At 39.4% G+C, this 18,062-nt stretch overlaps 1 protein-coding gene across 5 annotated transcripts in view; it reads right to left on the bottom strand.

The window, feature by feature from the left end:
* Positions 1–18,062, bottom strand: part of AFF4 (ALF transcription elongation factor 4) — an 88,433-nt gene that overhangs the window by 57,879 nt on the left and 12,492 nt on the right. For all 5 annotated transcript variants that reach the window (XM_075209708.1, XM_075209710.1, XM_075209709.1 and 2 more), the window contains exon 2: positions 4,705–4,792. The gene's annotated coding sequence lies outside the window, so the exon portion shown is untranslated. The remainder of the gene's footprint in view (positions 1–4,704; positions 4,793–18,062) is intronic.

Here is an 18,062-nt window from a genome sequence, read left to right as displayed (position 1 = left end):
TTGGTATTTAGTCCTTTGTAATATTTTGTTTCATCGATCTCTCATTCACTCATTAGATATAAATCTGTTTAGCCTTATCCCTCTTTACCTAGCATTCTTTCTTTTGAGTGCCGGTATTCTCCATTTTCTTTTATATATAGTATAATAGTCAGAAAGTTATATATATATATATATATATATAGAGCGAGAGCGATGGCTATATGTATATAGATATATATATCATGCATTTGCAAAGATGTGTAACAGAATTCTCTCAGTAAAGTGCTAGCCACACCTCCACATTAGGTTAGCCACACCCACTTGTCAAATGTCACTCCCACTACAATGGGGGGTGCCGGTGCCCTGTCTCGGCCAGGGCACTAAAACGTCTAGTTACGGCACTGCACCCGAGGTATCCGATACTTGAACGACATTACTCGTAGCAATTTGTTCCCCCAGTTTTCTGACATACAAGCACAAAAACTGGCTTACCCTCTCAATGCTTCCATCAATACCCACAAATTCACAATCTCCACTCTACCGTAAAATCCTGCCTTATCTCCCGGGCACTCACCACCATTGAGTCCTTGTGCATGTGCTAGGATCAACGCAGAGCCTAATTTCCACTGTATACTCTGAATAAACCTCCCCTACTGCTCCTTCCAGTGTCCTCATGAAATGGCATTGGACGGGACATAGGCAAACCACTTGAGGAGGACTGGACTGAAATCTGGGACAATGTTGCTTCTAGCTCAATTTGTGTACAAATAAAAGAAAATGTCTATAAGCGTCTGCTTAGCTGAAACTACATTCCTACCTGTCTACATAAGATATTATCTGACTCCTCGGACAGATGTTGGCATTCATGTTCTGACGCAGGCACATTCATATATATGGCGGCCTTGTCTGGAAATGAATCCCTTTCTGGTGCGAGGTCAAGTTCCTGAGAGAATCAGTAATTCAAATTTCCCTCCCCTTTGAAGCCAAATTTTTGCTTCTGCTCCTTGGATTCCCTTCAGCCACTAAACATCAAAATAAACTGGCTCACCACATTCTCTCTGCTTCAACATGCCTGACTGGAAACAAATTGATCCCTCCCCTATCTCTACCATGGTCGCCAGGATTTGGCAGGTTTACTGAAAGAAATTTATGACCAGTGTCTTACGCAACATCTCCAAAACCTTCAATAAGGTTTGGGAACCCTGGATGTCCTATTTTCAATACCAATCTCCCTTTACATAGACTGTGCCCCCCCCCCCCCTTCTCCCTAAATGGTGGTTTCTGACACACCACACCTCTCCCCCCTTTTTTTTCTTTCCTTCCTTTCTTGATGGTCTTCTTCACTCTTTATTCTCCTCTTTTTCTTTCTCCATCTTCTCTTTATTACGGAGTTTCACAACGTTCACTCACTTTTCTTTCCCCTTTCCTCCTCCTTCTTTCCCCTCTGGGACTTTTCTTAACTATACAAAAATCTATCAGTCACTCTTATCCTCGCTTTTACATGGACTCAGAGTATAGTTCCTTTCATTGACTGAAGCAACCATTCAAATTTTTTTATGCTATGTCATTTGCAAGTGCCTCTGATTTGTGTTATTTTGTACTCTTGACCATTAATAAAAACTTGTCTTAAAAAAATAAAAAACCCAGTGTGTGCTTAGCCTTAGCACTAACAAAATCAGATACTGAGGCTGGTTTGTTTGTCTAGAGTTGAAATTTAAATTTCTTGTTTTGTTCTGGCTTCTAATTTGCTTTAGGAAGACTAGTTAGTACCAATGCTGTGTTCAAACCTCCACTCCCAGGCTTTTTTTTAGTAAAGAGACATAAAATGGACTATAACCTGTGGGGAAAGCAGTCATAGTTTTATCCTATGCCTCTATGCAGGCTATGAGCAAGATTAGGGAGTTGCGACGACCACTCCCCTTTACCTGCTGTCCTTTTCGGACCGGTAATAACATATCCCCTGCTGTAAATTATAAAGAGGTAAGAATAGTTCTGTAAGTAAATAAAGGCAGAAGCCTGGAGGCAGAGAGATTTTATAACAGAAATCCCAAGTGACTTCTAACATCCATGATAAATTGACAGTTATGGGTGCATTATACAAGTTTTCCTAATGAAGTGACGACATCAGAACACAATTATAAGCAATTATATTAGAACTCGCCTTCTATATGTTTAGCAAAACGCAATTATGGGGAAGAGATGTCAGACAATGGCAGCTCTGGTGCGCTCTGTAAGCAGACTAAGACTTAGGTAAAGACTAAATAAAATTAATCAAAATCAGAATTCCTTTAATCTACATAAGAAATGTACATAATATACGGTTACTGTAACTGTACATTTGCTAATTAAAGGAAATATTATTTTGAACATTTTCATTTGGACTTTACCTTTACCATTAAAGTGGACTATGCTAGAAGCTAGTTAATTATGAAATAATGTGCTGATAAAAAAAAAGTTTGCATTTTTTTTTTTTTGCTCTGCCAAGATTAAATTTGTCACATACTCTAATGTCGAACATTCTAGATTCCTGAATTAAATAGAAATGTTACCTAATACCACACAGAAAAAATACATTTAGGATATATCATGTATGTGTGTACCTTTAAATGTTTGTTGTTGTTGAAATCGTGCTTTCTTCTTTTGTTATTGAAGCTATCAGCATGCAAGTTTTAATATTTTATTAAAGAAAAGTAAAGAAAGAAAGGGACAAAGCTTCCTCAATTGCTCTCTAGCTGCTACATTCCTGGCAGTCACCTGTTGTGATATTTGCAAAACCCAGCCCTAATCCATACAATGTTTGCTTGCTCATCCTTGCTGAGCAGGAAGTAATGGTAATATGCCAATACCGTACCATTAACTCTTAGAATTTATTAGGTCAGTGTATAACTCCGCCCAGCAGCCGTTTGTTTTTTCACACACAGACTAACACACGCCGCTAGGCTTTTATATTATAGATATATATATATATATACACATACACACACATACATACCACACGTGTGTGTGTGTGTGTGCATAAAATAATGATTGGGATCAGTCTTGTCAAACAAGCTTACAATGATTTGCTTACACAAATTACTGCTGGGCACAAACAAAAGAATGAAGACAGCCCTCACCTCACTCTAAATGGGCTGATGCAGGTGTCTTTGAATGGAAATAGAAAAATTTGTCCCCATCACACAATAGATCATAATTGTTTACAGCTTTGCCAAAGCAAGAACCCGGGCCATATATTTCTTATCTAACTTTTAACACGATAATCATAGCTTACACAACTTGAAAAATTAATTTGAGGACCGACAGAGATACAAGCTACCAGTTATTGACGCCAATACTGGCACACTTGTATATACTGCAACAATCTGATGTTTTCAAGCCAAATAGCTTCTTCTTGACTTGCTTTTTTTTTTTTTTTTTAATCATACCTATTACCAAGTAAATGATTGCTCCAAAATCAGTCTAAATGACCAGTATATTGCTACCACAACACACCAGCGTGTGCCCAACACATAACTAGTCTCTGTCACACCCAGTTTACACAAGCCTGTCACCCACATAAAGGCAATGAATACTTTCTCCACAATCAGTGCGCACCACCAGAGAATTATTAGAACGGGCTCATGACATTTTGGAGCTTACAGACAATATTAGCGTTATTACAGGAAGTATTTATTATATTGTCACCAGAGCATCAGGCATGAATGGCTACAGCCACCGAAGCTGTAAAAGCTGTGAACATTGTGTCCGAGGGCTAAACACTGAGAACCGATTAGAAAGGATGCCAGATTGACATCCATACTATCTGCAGTGCAAGTAAAAAGGAAGGACTTTCTCTAGTCTTCAGGGTGCATTTTTAGTCATCTTAGTGACTGAGATTTGTGCAGCCCTAACTTAAAATTCACCACTCATTAGATACACTCCAGTAGCACAGACTAGCATCAAAATAATGTCCATTGCGTAATCAGGCATGCACAACGGATTTGCATTGCACAGTACATACGCTATCGACTGTTGCGCCATCAGACACAGTTGAGTCTACTATAGTTGTTCATATATTCAGTGTTCTCCCCAGAAACTTTATTCCCTTTACAACATCATGACTCCGACTACATTTTAATGTGTGCAGTATCTCCTGCTCTGGTATAGAGTCTCAAACATAATGTATATACAAGATCTTTTTAATCACTTGCTGAACCATCTTGTTAGGATTTTTACAGCCTTACCCTAGCAAAGAGCTAGACGGATTTTATGTAAACTTCCTGCCTTCTCCTGATTTGTGATTTCCTTTGTGTCACAGTAACACTTTCCCAAACTATTACAGTGCTCTCATAATTCAATAGTGGGCTATTAAATCATGCATGCATTTGTATATTAGTACTTCATTTTAACATATTTTTAAGTTTAAATAAGTTTAAGCAATACCCTCTTACAGGCACTTTTATATGTCCTCCAATAAATGTAGAATTTGACCACTGCTAGATTTATACTTTAAAGGGGTTTGTCACCTTCAAACATCCACTCTCCGAAATAGTGCTCACTCCGTCCTCCTTGCACTACCCTCCAATGGGAGACTGATTGATAAACATTGTTTTAAGCCTGGAAATATCTAGAATAATCTCTAGAAGAAACCAGTGAATTTTCTGATGTCATTGCTATACAACTGTTTCTACAAGCCTTTAAAAAAAAAAAACAAAAAAAAAAACAGAATTATAGAAAACATCATACCAGTTATCACCACCGCTCTGATTGTGTGCAGAATGAATACCTGCGCTTCAACCATGCTTATGAGAGTTTGTCCTTCCCGCTCTTGCACCTAGTGAAAGGGAAAAGAAAATTGAAATATTAGTTTACACACGCATACGGAAACCGAATACAAAGAGAATAATGAAACATCTACAGGAAAACTCATCAATATTGTGAATATTGGATTATATCAGAATTGGACAACTCAGGTTGCTATGGTGACAAGACAAAAAGATGAAACAAAAAAAAAACTTCTACAAAATCCAAATACCTGAACAGATATTTCAAAGGCGTTAAAATCCCTAATTTCATTATCAAAAACAGTAATTGTGCTGTTATGGGGTGAATAAAAAGCAGCATTTCCAGAGACTCCCCTTTTAATTCCTTGAAAACATGTTCCAGCTACTGTATTGAACTTTGAATCTATGACCATGATAACGGTGTTGTATGATAAAAAAAACAAAAAGACACCACAGTCTGTCAATCAAATAAATTCTCCCTCCCTCTTGTGTAAGTCAGCTCCTTCACAATGCATCTGGTTACCAACGACGGGACCTCAAATGCACATCTGTATAACAAACTATGATATTACGGACCATCAATGTCACATTGTATTTCTGTGAATCGTACATCACACACACACTGCTGTAATAGCTGTGTCTTCCAACACTGTGCATAGAAGGTCTCAATGGTTCCCTGCACCGGAAATCTGGAGGACAATTTGGATGTGCAATTGGTGTTAAAGGAGACCAGAGGGCCTTATGCCTCGTGACTGGTACTAGATACTTTGACTTGCCCACAACAGTGCCCTAGAACTAAAAAGATAAAGCTAAAATGATTTCATAACTCCAAATTATTCATACAACTATATAACTTTACATCTAGATTATTGTATCCTTATCAAACTGTCTCGGAAGGTATCTCCTTTCAAAAAACATACATTCTCTGTTACTACAAACCGTTGGTACATTTACAGCGTGTTTATTACAACACTATCAGAACATTGTCATGCATACCTGCCAATCAAGTAACTCCACCCCTGGTTTCCCCAAAACGTCACTTACACTGACGTCATTTGGAGGCGGGGCTATACGCTTTAAATAGGACACTGAAGGGCTGCTTCGGCTTGCCTTTGATAAAGCCAATTAGCGAAACGCGCATTAGGCGTTTCTGTGCAATGCTGTCTTGTTAAACTTGTAATATCATTCTAACCTTCAGTGTTTTTCGCCTATAAATCACTGTGCTAATGTTAGGGGGCTACTTATAACATCATCTATATTCCGTAATAGGATAGATATGTTAACATAATAGTCGCGTTTATCAGCGTTTGTTATACAGGGTCCTTTACAGGGAAAGTAGCACTAACTCCACCATGCAGAGCCACTCATTATGGGCTTTTGATTTTACTATTGCTGGATAATGAAACTAGACTCATATTATCAATAAAGTCTCTATACATATAGGTAACAACGATTAATACAATAGTACTGCATAGGTGTTATGGATAATCCTATTAGCATAATCCTTATGTAAACACGGCACAGCTGATTATAGGAAACTGTATATCTTGACCTGTCCTTTCAACTGTATCTAGAGTGACTACGCGTATAAACGCGGTCTTTATATTGTTACATATTACTAAAAGGATTATACTTATCACTGTAAGGTTTAGACTACAGGTATTTTGACTTATACTATATAGGGTATTTCACCCACAATTAATATTATAGACAGCAACACAGAATAGCAGGTAACACTGCTTATTAACAGTATCCTCAATTCTGGTCACTATTACTCATTTACATTTTTTAATATTTTCGCTAATTTTGTGATTTGTCATTAACCCCAAATAATACATGGGGAACTCTAGTATTTTAATGAATACCAATAAAGTTATGTTTTATATATATATATATGAATTTTTCTCAATCTGATAGTCTACATTTAACAATTTAAACCCTTTGAGTGCCCCTCTATACATATTTTCTCTTTCTCTTTCCTTTTTTGGATTTGCACTGTTGACCCTTCTTTTTGAAGACCTCTACAAATCGCCTGGGCATGCTGTCAATCAACGTCTGGGCCACATACTGATTGATGGCTGCCCATTCTTGCCTAATCAATGCTTGACGTTAGTGGGATTTTGTTTGTCCACTCGCCTCTTGAGGATTGACCACAAGTTCTCAATGGGATTAAGGTCTGGGGAGCTTGCTGGTCATGGACACAAAACTTTGATATTTTGATCCCCAAGCCACTTAGTTATCACTTCTGCCTTATGGCAAGGTAATCCATCATGCTGGTAAAGGCATTGTTCATCACCAAACTGTTCCTGGATGGTTGGGAGAAGTTGCTCTTGGAGGATGTTTTGGTACCATTCTTTATTCATGGCTGTGTTCCTAGGCAAAATTGTGAATGAGGCCACTCCCTTGGCTGAGAAGCAACCCCACACATGAACGGTCTCAGGATGCTTTCAAGTTGGCATGACACAGGACTGATAGTTGCACTCACCTTTCCTTCTCCAGACAAGTGTTTTTCCAGATGCCCCAAGCAATCTGAAAGGGGATTCATCAGATAAAATGACTAACACTGTCCTCAGCAGTCCAATCCCTGTATCTTTTGCAGAATATCAGTCTGTCCCTGATATTTTTCCTGAAGAGAAGTGGCTTCTTTGCTGGCCTTCTTGACACCAGGCAATCCTCCATAAGTCTTTGCCTCACTGTGCGTGCAGATGCACTCATAACCGACTGTTGCCATTCCTGAGCAAGCTCTGCAATGGTGGTGCCCCGAACCCGCAGCTGAATCAACTTTAGGAGACAGTCCTGGCGCTTGCTGGGTGTTCTTGGGCGCCTTGAAGCCTTCTTCACAACTGTTGAACCTCTCTCCTTGAAGTTCACGATGATCTAATGAATGGTTGATTTAGGTGGAATCTTACTAGCAGCAATATCCTTGCCTTTTTGCGCAAAGCAATGATGACTGTACGTGTTTCTTTACAGATTAATAGAGGAAGATTTCATGCAATACCCTCCTTTTAAATCTTCCAGTCTGTCAAGCTGACGGAGTTAGAATAACAGAGTGATCTCCAGCCTTGTCCTCGTCAACACTCTCAGCTGTGTTAACGAGAAAATCACTGACCTGATTCCAGCTGGTCCTTTTGCGGTATGGCTGAAATGCAGTGGAAATGTTTTTGGGATAAATTTCATTGCCATGGCAAAGAGGGACTGAAATTAATTGCAATTCATCTGATCACTCTTCATGACATTCTGGAGTATATGCAAATTGCCATCATAAAAACTGAGGCAGCAGACTTTGTGAAAAATAATATTTGTGTCATTCTCAATACTGTTTGCCATGACTGTACATAAAATAATATCATAGCCACTGCAGCCTGTCAGTGCAATTAGAAGATGGCCACACGCTCAGGATGAATGTGGGCATTTGATGACCACGTTTTCTGTCAGGCCTGATTTCCATAGTAGGATTACGGGCCTGCTTGCTGTAATAATGGGCCAACTGTGTGATATCAGCTGTTTTATCACAGCTTGTTAGCACCTTTAAAAATGTACATCATGCTCTCAATCATTCTTCAGCTGGGCAACCGGACTTGCAGACAGATAATGCCAGCTTGGCAGACTTGTTTTGCACAGATTACACTGAGTGGATTGGCGGATTCATACATAGACAGGGCCAGGGATGACGCAACAGCTGAAAGGACTGCATTTTCAGGTTTTTGACCTGTATCATACCACATAAAAACTCAAAATTAGCCATCTGTAATAGAGTGGCGTGGTAATACTTTATTATTCACCAAAGCTATAGCGGAAAGTCAGGTTCAAACTAAATATTTTACCTGCATGTTTCAGATATGAATATTTTTATAAATAAATATATTTTAGATTTAAAAACGGACAATTACTAAACAACGTGTTAAGATTGTATTTTGCCAAATTGTGTGGCTCCTTACTCCCTATTCCAGTAAGGCTCAGTCAATAGTTATACACATCAATACACCACTGGTATAACTGATAAGGACACGTGGCTGTCAAACACAGAAGACTTGTTATTACAGGTTACAGAGATGGTTGCACAAACAGATTCAAATCAAGTTATTCTGTATAACTACATTTAAGGATACCTACCACACATTTTCATTAGATAGACTTCTGAACAGGTATAAAAATCCCTGAAACAAAGCATTTTGACTCAGAATAGGCTTAAATACCTACATCTGCTCTGAGTGAAGCAACAGATCTGCGTTTGACAAGCTGTTAAACAGATTTTATGAAACAAATGTCAGGTTTAGGAGGTATTAGTTGCTGGGTAAAGATTGCATTATAAGAAACACTGTACATAGAGTGTCTCCTTGTTCTGGGCATAGTGTCAGATATTTCACAATTCTAGAGCTTTTGCACACCTAGGCACCCAATTAAAGCTTCACAAGAGACTGCCCATATAGACGATTAGGCTCATTGCCCCCTAATATCTTGAACACTGAAACAGTGATAGGCAACTTGACACTTCTGGGGCTTTATAGGATGCCCTCTAACCTTCAAAAGGGATACACATTACCCTTAACTTCATTAATAAATTAAAACAATACATTTAAAATCAGACACTATGTAATAACATATCAGCTAGCATTTTAAATAAGTGTTACAAGCTAGAACAATCTGACAATGAAGAAGCTGGAGGCTGCAGGCGAATGCTCGAAGGGCCGCATGTTGCCCATCACTGCCTTTAGCACCAATAAAACTAACCTAGATAATATCCCAATAAATTTTGATGGATGTTAAAATAAAAAAAAAGTTTAAGCTTATTTGCTAATTATTCTAACAAATATGCTGTGTCCATATGAAGGCTACAATGTGATGTCATAAAAACATGTTCATGTGCAGAGTAATTATAACTGTTTAATAACATCTTAAAAAAGTAAATAAATTAAAAACACACTATCTAGCAATGTCTTCGAAAGGTAGAGGTAGATATTGCTAATAAGAGGCCAGTTTATTTCCTCAGATCCACCCAGTGATTTTCACAGGCAAAAGGCAGTAATCAGCAATTTAAATAATTTCTTGATACTGAAGATTTTGTATATATATATATATATATATATATATATATATATATATATATATATATATATATATATATAAACACCCACACACCACACAAATGTTAGGTGTACAAAATCTGCATTCACTAACATGCAGAGCAACTTATATTTAATAATAATAAAAAATAAAAAAATATTGCAAAAATTTGCTCACTTCTGACAGAAAATTTATCAACAAAAACCAAACTAATAGTTACACAGAAAAACAATGACATTTACTCATAAAACATGACTGCTTCTAGCTATGAAAACAAAGCACTGTGCTGGAATTCCAGTTAATTTTGAAAATAAGCCCACCCCAGCCAGTGCTGGGCAGTCAGCCTGGAACAAGCCACAAACATTCCTGAGTTTCCTTCAGCAGACAGGATGGAGTTCTGGCTGCACCTCACTGTCTCAAAGCTAACATCAAGACTGACTTCTGAACTCTGAACACTGAAGTATCCCCCCCCTCACTCTTCACAACATAAAAGGAAAGGAAAATTATTTTTACAATCCGGTTCCAGGCAGTTCAGGCTGAGCCCTCGAAATATAGTTACAAGGGCCTTTAAATGAACAAACTTAAAAAAAAAAAAAAGAAGAAGAGTTGAATTGTGCTTAGAGTAACGTACACTGAACAAAAGTATTTGGGCGCTTGACCATCACACCAACAATGATATTGTATTCAAATACATATACTTTAATATGGAGTTGGTTCTTCCCCCTCCCTTTGCAGTGATAACAGCTTCTACGCTTCTTGGAAGGCTTTCCACAAGATGTTGGGAGTGCTTCTTTGGGAATTTGTGCTCATTCATTCTGTAAAGCATCTATGAGGTCAGGCACTGATGAGAGACGAGAGGGCATGTCTCGCAATCTCCGTTCCAGATCATCCCAAAGGTGTTCTATGGGGTTGAAGTTAGGGCTCTGTGCGGGCCAGTCAATTTCTTCCACACCGAACTCATCAAACCATGTCTTTGTTTTATGCACTGGGGCACAGCCATGCTGCACTGTTGCTACAAACTTGGAAGCATAGATTTGTCCAAAATGACTTGGTATGCTTGAAGCATTAAGATTGTCCGTCACTGGATATAAGGGGCCTAGCCCAAAGCCTTAAAAACAGCCCCATGCCATTATCCCTCCTCCACCACACTTCACAGTTGGCATACTGCAGTCAGGCAGGTAAAGTTTTCCCGGCATCAACCAAACCCAGACTCGTTCACCCTGCCAAACAGAGAAGCACGATTCCTCACTCCACAGAACAGGTTTCCATTGCTCCACAGTCCAGTTTCAGTGTGCTTTACTCCCCTCCATCCGACGCTTGGCATTGGTGTTGGTGATGCGAGGCTTACAAGCAGGTGCTCGGCCATGGAAACCCATTACATTAAGCTAGCTATAGTTTTTGTTCTTACATTAATGCCAGTGGAAGTTCGGAACTCTTCAGCTATGGAATGAGCAGAGTGTTGGCAACTTTTACACATCATGTGCAGTAGCAGTCAGTCGTTGACCTCGTTCTGTGATTTTTATGTGGTCTTCTACTTCGTGGCTGTTGCTCCTACACGCTTCCACTTTCTAATATCACATACAGTGGATTGTGGAATATCCAGCAGGGATGAAATTTCAAGAACAGTCTCATCACAAAGGAGACTTTCTATCACAGTACCACGCTTGAAGTCACTGAGCTCTTCAAAATGACCCATTTTCTATCACACCTATGGCAACAGGTCTAATTGAAACACCTCAATTCAATGATTAACAGGTGTGGCCAAGTACTTTTACCCATATAGCGCATATGCCTTACACCATTTTGTCATCTTTCTGGGCAAGCAATGAGCAAAATCTGCAGTGGTGTTGACTGTCTCTTTGCCTGATTGGTCATATTTTTGTTCCAGGCCACACATCTCATTACATCATAAGGACACCCAATGTCACCCATTTCCCTTAATAAGTCATTTCTCCTACCTATATAGGTGGAGGATTATTAAAACCCACGAGAACACTGAGGATTTAGACATTATGAGGACGAGAAGACAAATGACAATTGTACTAAAAAGCAATAGTTGGTCTGCATGCAGGGCTCACTATCATTTATTTATAAGGCGTCACATAAATCTGCAGTGCTGTAGAGTGGGGAAGTCGATATCACAAAAACATACCATAAAGTAAAGTAATGGAAATAGAGAAAGCATTATACTGCTTATACATTCATCCCTCAAAGAGGCACTAACCTGAACAATGGTATAAAGCGTGTTTGCAGGAAGGTAAATGTGCAAATATTTCTACATACAGATAAAGACATTTGTTTAGGAGACCAATGGGGGGAATTTAATTAGCGATGTTCCGAGGTATTTTTAGCTTTACTACAGTCAAATCTCAGTTCATTTTTCCCTCACATGCCATAGATCAGCGTAGATTTCTGTAAAAATCCTGCAGCCGCAAAGTTCTGCGGAACATCGCATCTAATTAACTTCTTTCCCAGGTGTTAAGCTGGGTACACACTACAGAATTTTCCACCAACTTTTTATGCCGATCGATTTTACATGCGATCGATGGTCCAATGGCTCGGTCCATGGACTGCATACACACTAGGCTTGTTTTAGAAGATAAAGGGAAGAGCGGACTTCCCTTTAGCGACTTTTTACAGCCATGTTGTCGTGAGGAATGATTGCAATTTCGTACACATCGGTCGGAAGTTTATACACACTACACAACGGAAACGAGATTGGAACGAAAATATTAAACGGTACGACCAACCAAATGAGGGAGGGAAAGGGATATTTTTTTTTTTTAAGGGAAAATGAAGGAAATGTCCTATGTATAACAATGGTCTTCCATATAAGCCGTTTCTTAAAGCCCTTTAAAAATACTGTTTTAGGAAGTTTTGCAGGATGGACTATAAATCCACAAGTCATGTGATCAACTGTTTGTTTATTTGTTCTGAATCGTTTAGAAAGTGTCAGTATAACCTGTACAGCAGTTTTCATTTTTCGTTTGTTCTTGGTCAACTAAAACATAATTGCTCTATCTATGGAAAGATTAACTGAAAAACCATAAAAAGAGCAATACAGACTTTTTTGCAGTAAAATTTTGCCTGCACAGCTTATGTCGAGGGCATTACCATGAGGAAATGAGGAGATCTGAAATTTACTGAAACACATCATTAAAGGCGAAATTCCAGATTATATTTTTAAAAAAAGGAATATATGTTGTACAACCAACGAACACAACAACTTCTGAGCGAGATTACACTCACTATAAAGGTAATTACACAAGCATGTAATACAGGATATCTGAGCCGCCTGCAGCTCCACAGCGAATTCTGCCAGACTATTCTCGATATACCTTCAGTTTGGGGTCCACAACCCACAGCCACTGACATTTATACCAATCTTTGATTAGTGTCTGTATATATTACAGCACTTCCACACATCCACAGTACTACATTCAGATTATCTGTGGTCACATATTCAATTGTCTTTTTTTTGTTCCTGATTTATTTATCTGTATTTTTCCTTCTGCTTGTATTTTTACATTTGTTCCATTTGCCTTACTTTTGTCCATGCAGTACTGAGCGCAGTTGGACCATTCTATTTTTTCCACACATTTAGGGGATTGGTTTACCCCGTCCATACTGCAGCTCGTACTTCCACCCATTGTCCAGTGCATTCTCCCATTACCTCGTAATGAACACAACATGCTGCCATTTCAAACTGCAGGATGGCAGGGGCAGGCAATTGAACAACCATATAGAAAAGAAAATGCAGGTCAGGCCTGCCATAGCAGATGGGGAGTGTACAGAGTACAACCAAATGAGGAGCAGAAGATCAGACTATCAGCAAACTGTAAACTATAATGTCAGTTTAATGTTCTTCGGCTAATTTGAAGTATTGGCATCTCTGGACCCAGCTGGCTTTCAAAAACAATCACTATGCTTTGTATCAACAGACTGCATTTCAACCAAACTCCTAATCCATTATGATCCAAGACATCTTTATGCCAAGAATTGCAATTTTTTGAAAAGGTAGATCTTCAAAACCACGAGCAGAAGGAATACACATCATTGATAAATTCACAGGTAGAGGACCAAATGATATTATCACAAAGGGCACAACATTTCCAACCAATGACTAAGGGTACAGCCTGATGCCAGCATCACCTACTGTTCCACAGGGCACACCTTATGATGCAAATTAAACCTTTTCCCGCAACTAGCATTGTATCACTTTCTATTTTACCAATGCTGTTGTAAGCAATTCTAGCCCATACAGATCATTAATGCTAGCAAGAGGCAAAAATATACATTTAGCACTGAAATAGTCACATCTCACTGCATGTTATTTTGCCAAACACAAGTCCACAGAGAGCAAAATAAGGGAAATAGACCAAATTTCTTAGGCAATATATTTATTTTCCTGAACTAAGCTATTAGCAGGGAAGAGACTGGTCTCTAGCAGGGATTCCCAACCATGGAGTCAGGACAAATTCATATTGTAGAGGTGCAAACCAATCTTTGCTTCAGTAAAGCATTAAACACATTTAAACTATCTTGAGAGCGTAATCTGCTTGTGTGAAAAAAGTCTAAGTAAAAAGATGATCATCAGCTAAGTAAAATCATAAGTTAAAAAAAAAAAAGCCAGGTAAAAATGATATAGCACCACTAATTCCGCAGTGCTGTACAGAACACTCACATCAGTCCCTGCCTCCTTGGAGCTCATAGTCTAAATTCCCTTACACACACACACACACACACACACAGAGACAAAGGTCAATTTAATAGCAGTTAATATACCTTCTACAGTGTTCGACCCACACTTAATTTGCTTAAGTGGGGGTTTTGGCCACTTACTCCGTCCGGCCAAAACACCCTGCCGTCCGGCACTCACTAGGCACTGCGACGAGCCGACCGACAGACAGTGACCCTTGCCGCCCGGCACTCATATGATGCGACTGAAAGTCACGCCGACATTAGTGCAGCGCGACTTTCGGACGCATCACATGAGTATCGGGCTGCAGGGATCACTGCCTGTTAGTCGGCTCGTCACAGTGAGTATTGAGTGCGTGGTGCCGCGCAGCAGGGTATTTCTGCCGGGGGTGGGGGGGGGGGGGGAGGAATCTTGTGTGTGAAAATGGGAAAAAGAGGAGGGGTGTCAATATTGGAAGCCTGAGGGGTAGGCATTGGGTGTCAATATGGGATCAAAGGTGGAATGTCAATATTGCGTTACAGAGGGGTGTCAAACTTCAGAGAGAGGACGAGGGCACCTGTATAAAAGAGTGTGCGTCTGCCAGCAGTTCACTTGCTGGTAAACCTTAAAGACAGTGCTTCTTACTTGGGGCATCTTTTGTGTATAGCCAGCATTTGTGCAATATCTGGGCACAAGATTTTCTACTCTAAAACGAATTGAAATCAGTTTAAAGTATCACATTAAGCAGAGCACACTGAATAATATCATGCCGATTTCATTAGAGGGACCAGATCCTAATGACGGATTATGAAAAAGCTACAGGCGACTGGGCCTCTATGAAGAATATAAGAATATATATAATGTTAATCTAGAGGTGAAATCAATATATGGTCACAATTTCAACATTTAATTTGTGCAAAGGCCTGCACCGGGCCACTTTGTGATGCCACCCGGCTGGTAAAATTTTCTGGGGAGAACACTGTACTGGAATGTTTTTGGAGTGCGAGAGAAAACCAGAGCACCCAGAAGAAACCCAAGGAGAACATACAAACACCACACAGATAAGGTCATTCTCTGGAATCAAACTCATGACCCAAGAGAGACACTGTTAAAATTATTTTAATAGGAAAAAAAAAAAAAAAAAAAAAAGTCTTCTAGAAATCAAAACACTTTCTTAATGACAAATAATTTATTACTGTGTCAACAAAACAAGTGGCACAGCACAATAACAATAAATGTCTATGCTGCAATCTGTCACCTGCAAAAATAGGTCTGACTAAATCCATTTAACACCTTATCTGTACATTTATATCAGAGACAGGTGTGTCCTCCGCCAAGTAGACTTAATTTTAACACAGCCCCAAATGGAGACTAGCTGAAAATGACAGGCTTAAGCTATCCAGAGAAGCTGTGAGAACCCATTACTTTATTGATCCTGGCCATCATATCACTGAATGTGAAGACTATGAATAGTTGATTGGATTGGTGTGGACTTGTTCATTTACCACAGGTATTCCTGATGTGATGTCAGTAAGAATTTTCTTATAAGTTGAGGTCACCCACCATATGAGACCCGAGACAGTGCTCCCTCATTTAAACAAAAATGAATTAGAAAAAAAAAAAAATGTAAAGATGTTTAACTTGCATTATGCACTTAAAATAGATTTATTTTATTACACTACCAAAATAAATCCACATCAGTCTCCAAAAGGACAATGTAGAAATTTAGTACTATATGCAAAGCAGTTAAACTATGAAATGAGATTAGGTCACAATCACAAACATAAAAAAAAAAAACAAAAAAAAAAAACACCCACAGATCTTGAATAGGTTAAATAAGCTGTATTTAAGACTGCGCTATAAAAGAGTCCATCCTGTAAGGCTGAGTACACTACAAAAACTTGACCAATTTGTTATCACTAACGATTTTACAAATGACTGAGGTTGCAATCAGTCTGCCGATCCATGTGTACACACTACAAACATTTTTACCTTCGGATCTATGCTCATCATCTGGTCCAAGAGCAATGTGGTCAGTCATTCTTGTAACACTGATTAAGGTTGGGTACATAAACAGATTGCTAATGACTTTTCCACAATGTCAATTTCTTTAGCTTCTGTGACTCTGAACTGAAATAGTCTCAGAACGAACAAACGCATTGTTCCACCTACAGCACTCTACATTTAACACAAACACAGTAACAGGTTGCTTACTCTCTCTCTCTGGGGAGACAGTCTTGAGTGCATACACACTGCAGGATTGAAGGTGGTTAGAACGAGATTTATAGTGCCGCTGAACAATCAAATAAAACAACGATTGGTACTTTCGAATGACAGTTGTTCAACGTTGAAGTATACACACTAATGCGATATTGGCCCGGCCATATATATATCACGCGATTTAACCAATTGTTGGCTGAAAAACCTATATTGTGTACCCAGCCTTACATGGAAGTTATTTGTCATATTATCAGAATCTTTTGTGCAAGTCCCACCAAAAGAGACAAATCTGTTTACTCTGCCCAATCTCATTTTAGATTTAATTTAGCCACAGAGTACTAGATTGTTTAAACATAAAAATAAATTACACACAATTCAGTGTGCAAGCATCCCAAAGCAATTTAGGAATACAATGAACACATTTGTGAGTGCAAAATGCTGATGTAGTCACAAGATCTGTAAGCATATACAAGAGGTCAAATATCATCCATATTATTTTAACTGCCAAGAGTACTGCTAGCAGCGGCCACGACACTCTGCCTCCTGTTGGTGGCGTCCTAGCCACCTCCCTGATGACCGGGACGTCACTTCCGACTCCCTCGTCCCGGGTTGCCTAAGCAACAACCAGAACGCTTAAGGCTCCCCGCCGCTGCGCCCGGTCAGCTGTCACCAGCCAGGCGCGCAGATCTGTTTAGGCTCAGCCATCCTTGGCTGATGAGATTATTATGTTGCAGCCCTGACTGATTATGCAGCTGGGCACTGCATCATCATTGGTCGCCAGTTCTATTAATTATTTAGGCAGGTCCTGGGGATACTTTCAGGGCTTTGCCCCGATTGGTTCTTAGTGCTATTTAAGGCAGTGAGGACTGAGCCTCACTGCCAGTTATATCATTCTGTTCCAGTTTGCTACCTGCTTTTGTGCTGTGTTGGTGTTAACCATGGATTGCTTTTCCTGTGTATGACCTCTGCCCGTTTCCTGGACTCTGGACCTTTGCCTGTGGTCCTGACCTTCTGCCTGTACCAGACGTCTCCGCCTGTACTCTGCCAGGCCAGTCAGACATCATAATCATCTCTGTCCAGTCCGCAGACTTATGGCCTGTCCCTACTTTGTGTATTACCTCCCGTTTCTGTGTGCCGCTGTTTGACCAACAAACTTGTACTATATTGAGTGTAAGACCTGGGGGCATCCGAGTACCTGTGAGCATAACCAGTCTCTACGGGAAAGGCGGCTGCTATAGTTGAAGACCTCTTCAGCTAGTTCTACAAGTTTATGACACACTGATGGCCATAACAAGTACAGCATATTTGTGTGTTTGAAGGCTTTTTCTGATGCTGTTAGTCCTTTAAATGAAAAAAAT

The sequence above is a fragment of the Mixophyes fleayi genome, chromosome 4 (genome assembly GCF_038048845.1).
Source record: "Mixophyes fleayi isolate aMixFle1 chromosome 4, aMixFle1.hap1, whole genome shotgun sequence".
NCBI lineage: Eukaryota > Metazoa > Chordata > Amphibia > Anura > Limnodynastidae > Mixophyes > Mixophyes fleayi.
Note: the sequence above shows the minus strand (reverse complement) of the source record. Positions and strands in the feature narration are given on the sequence as shown.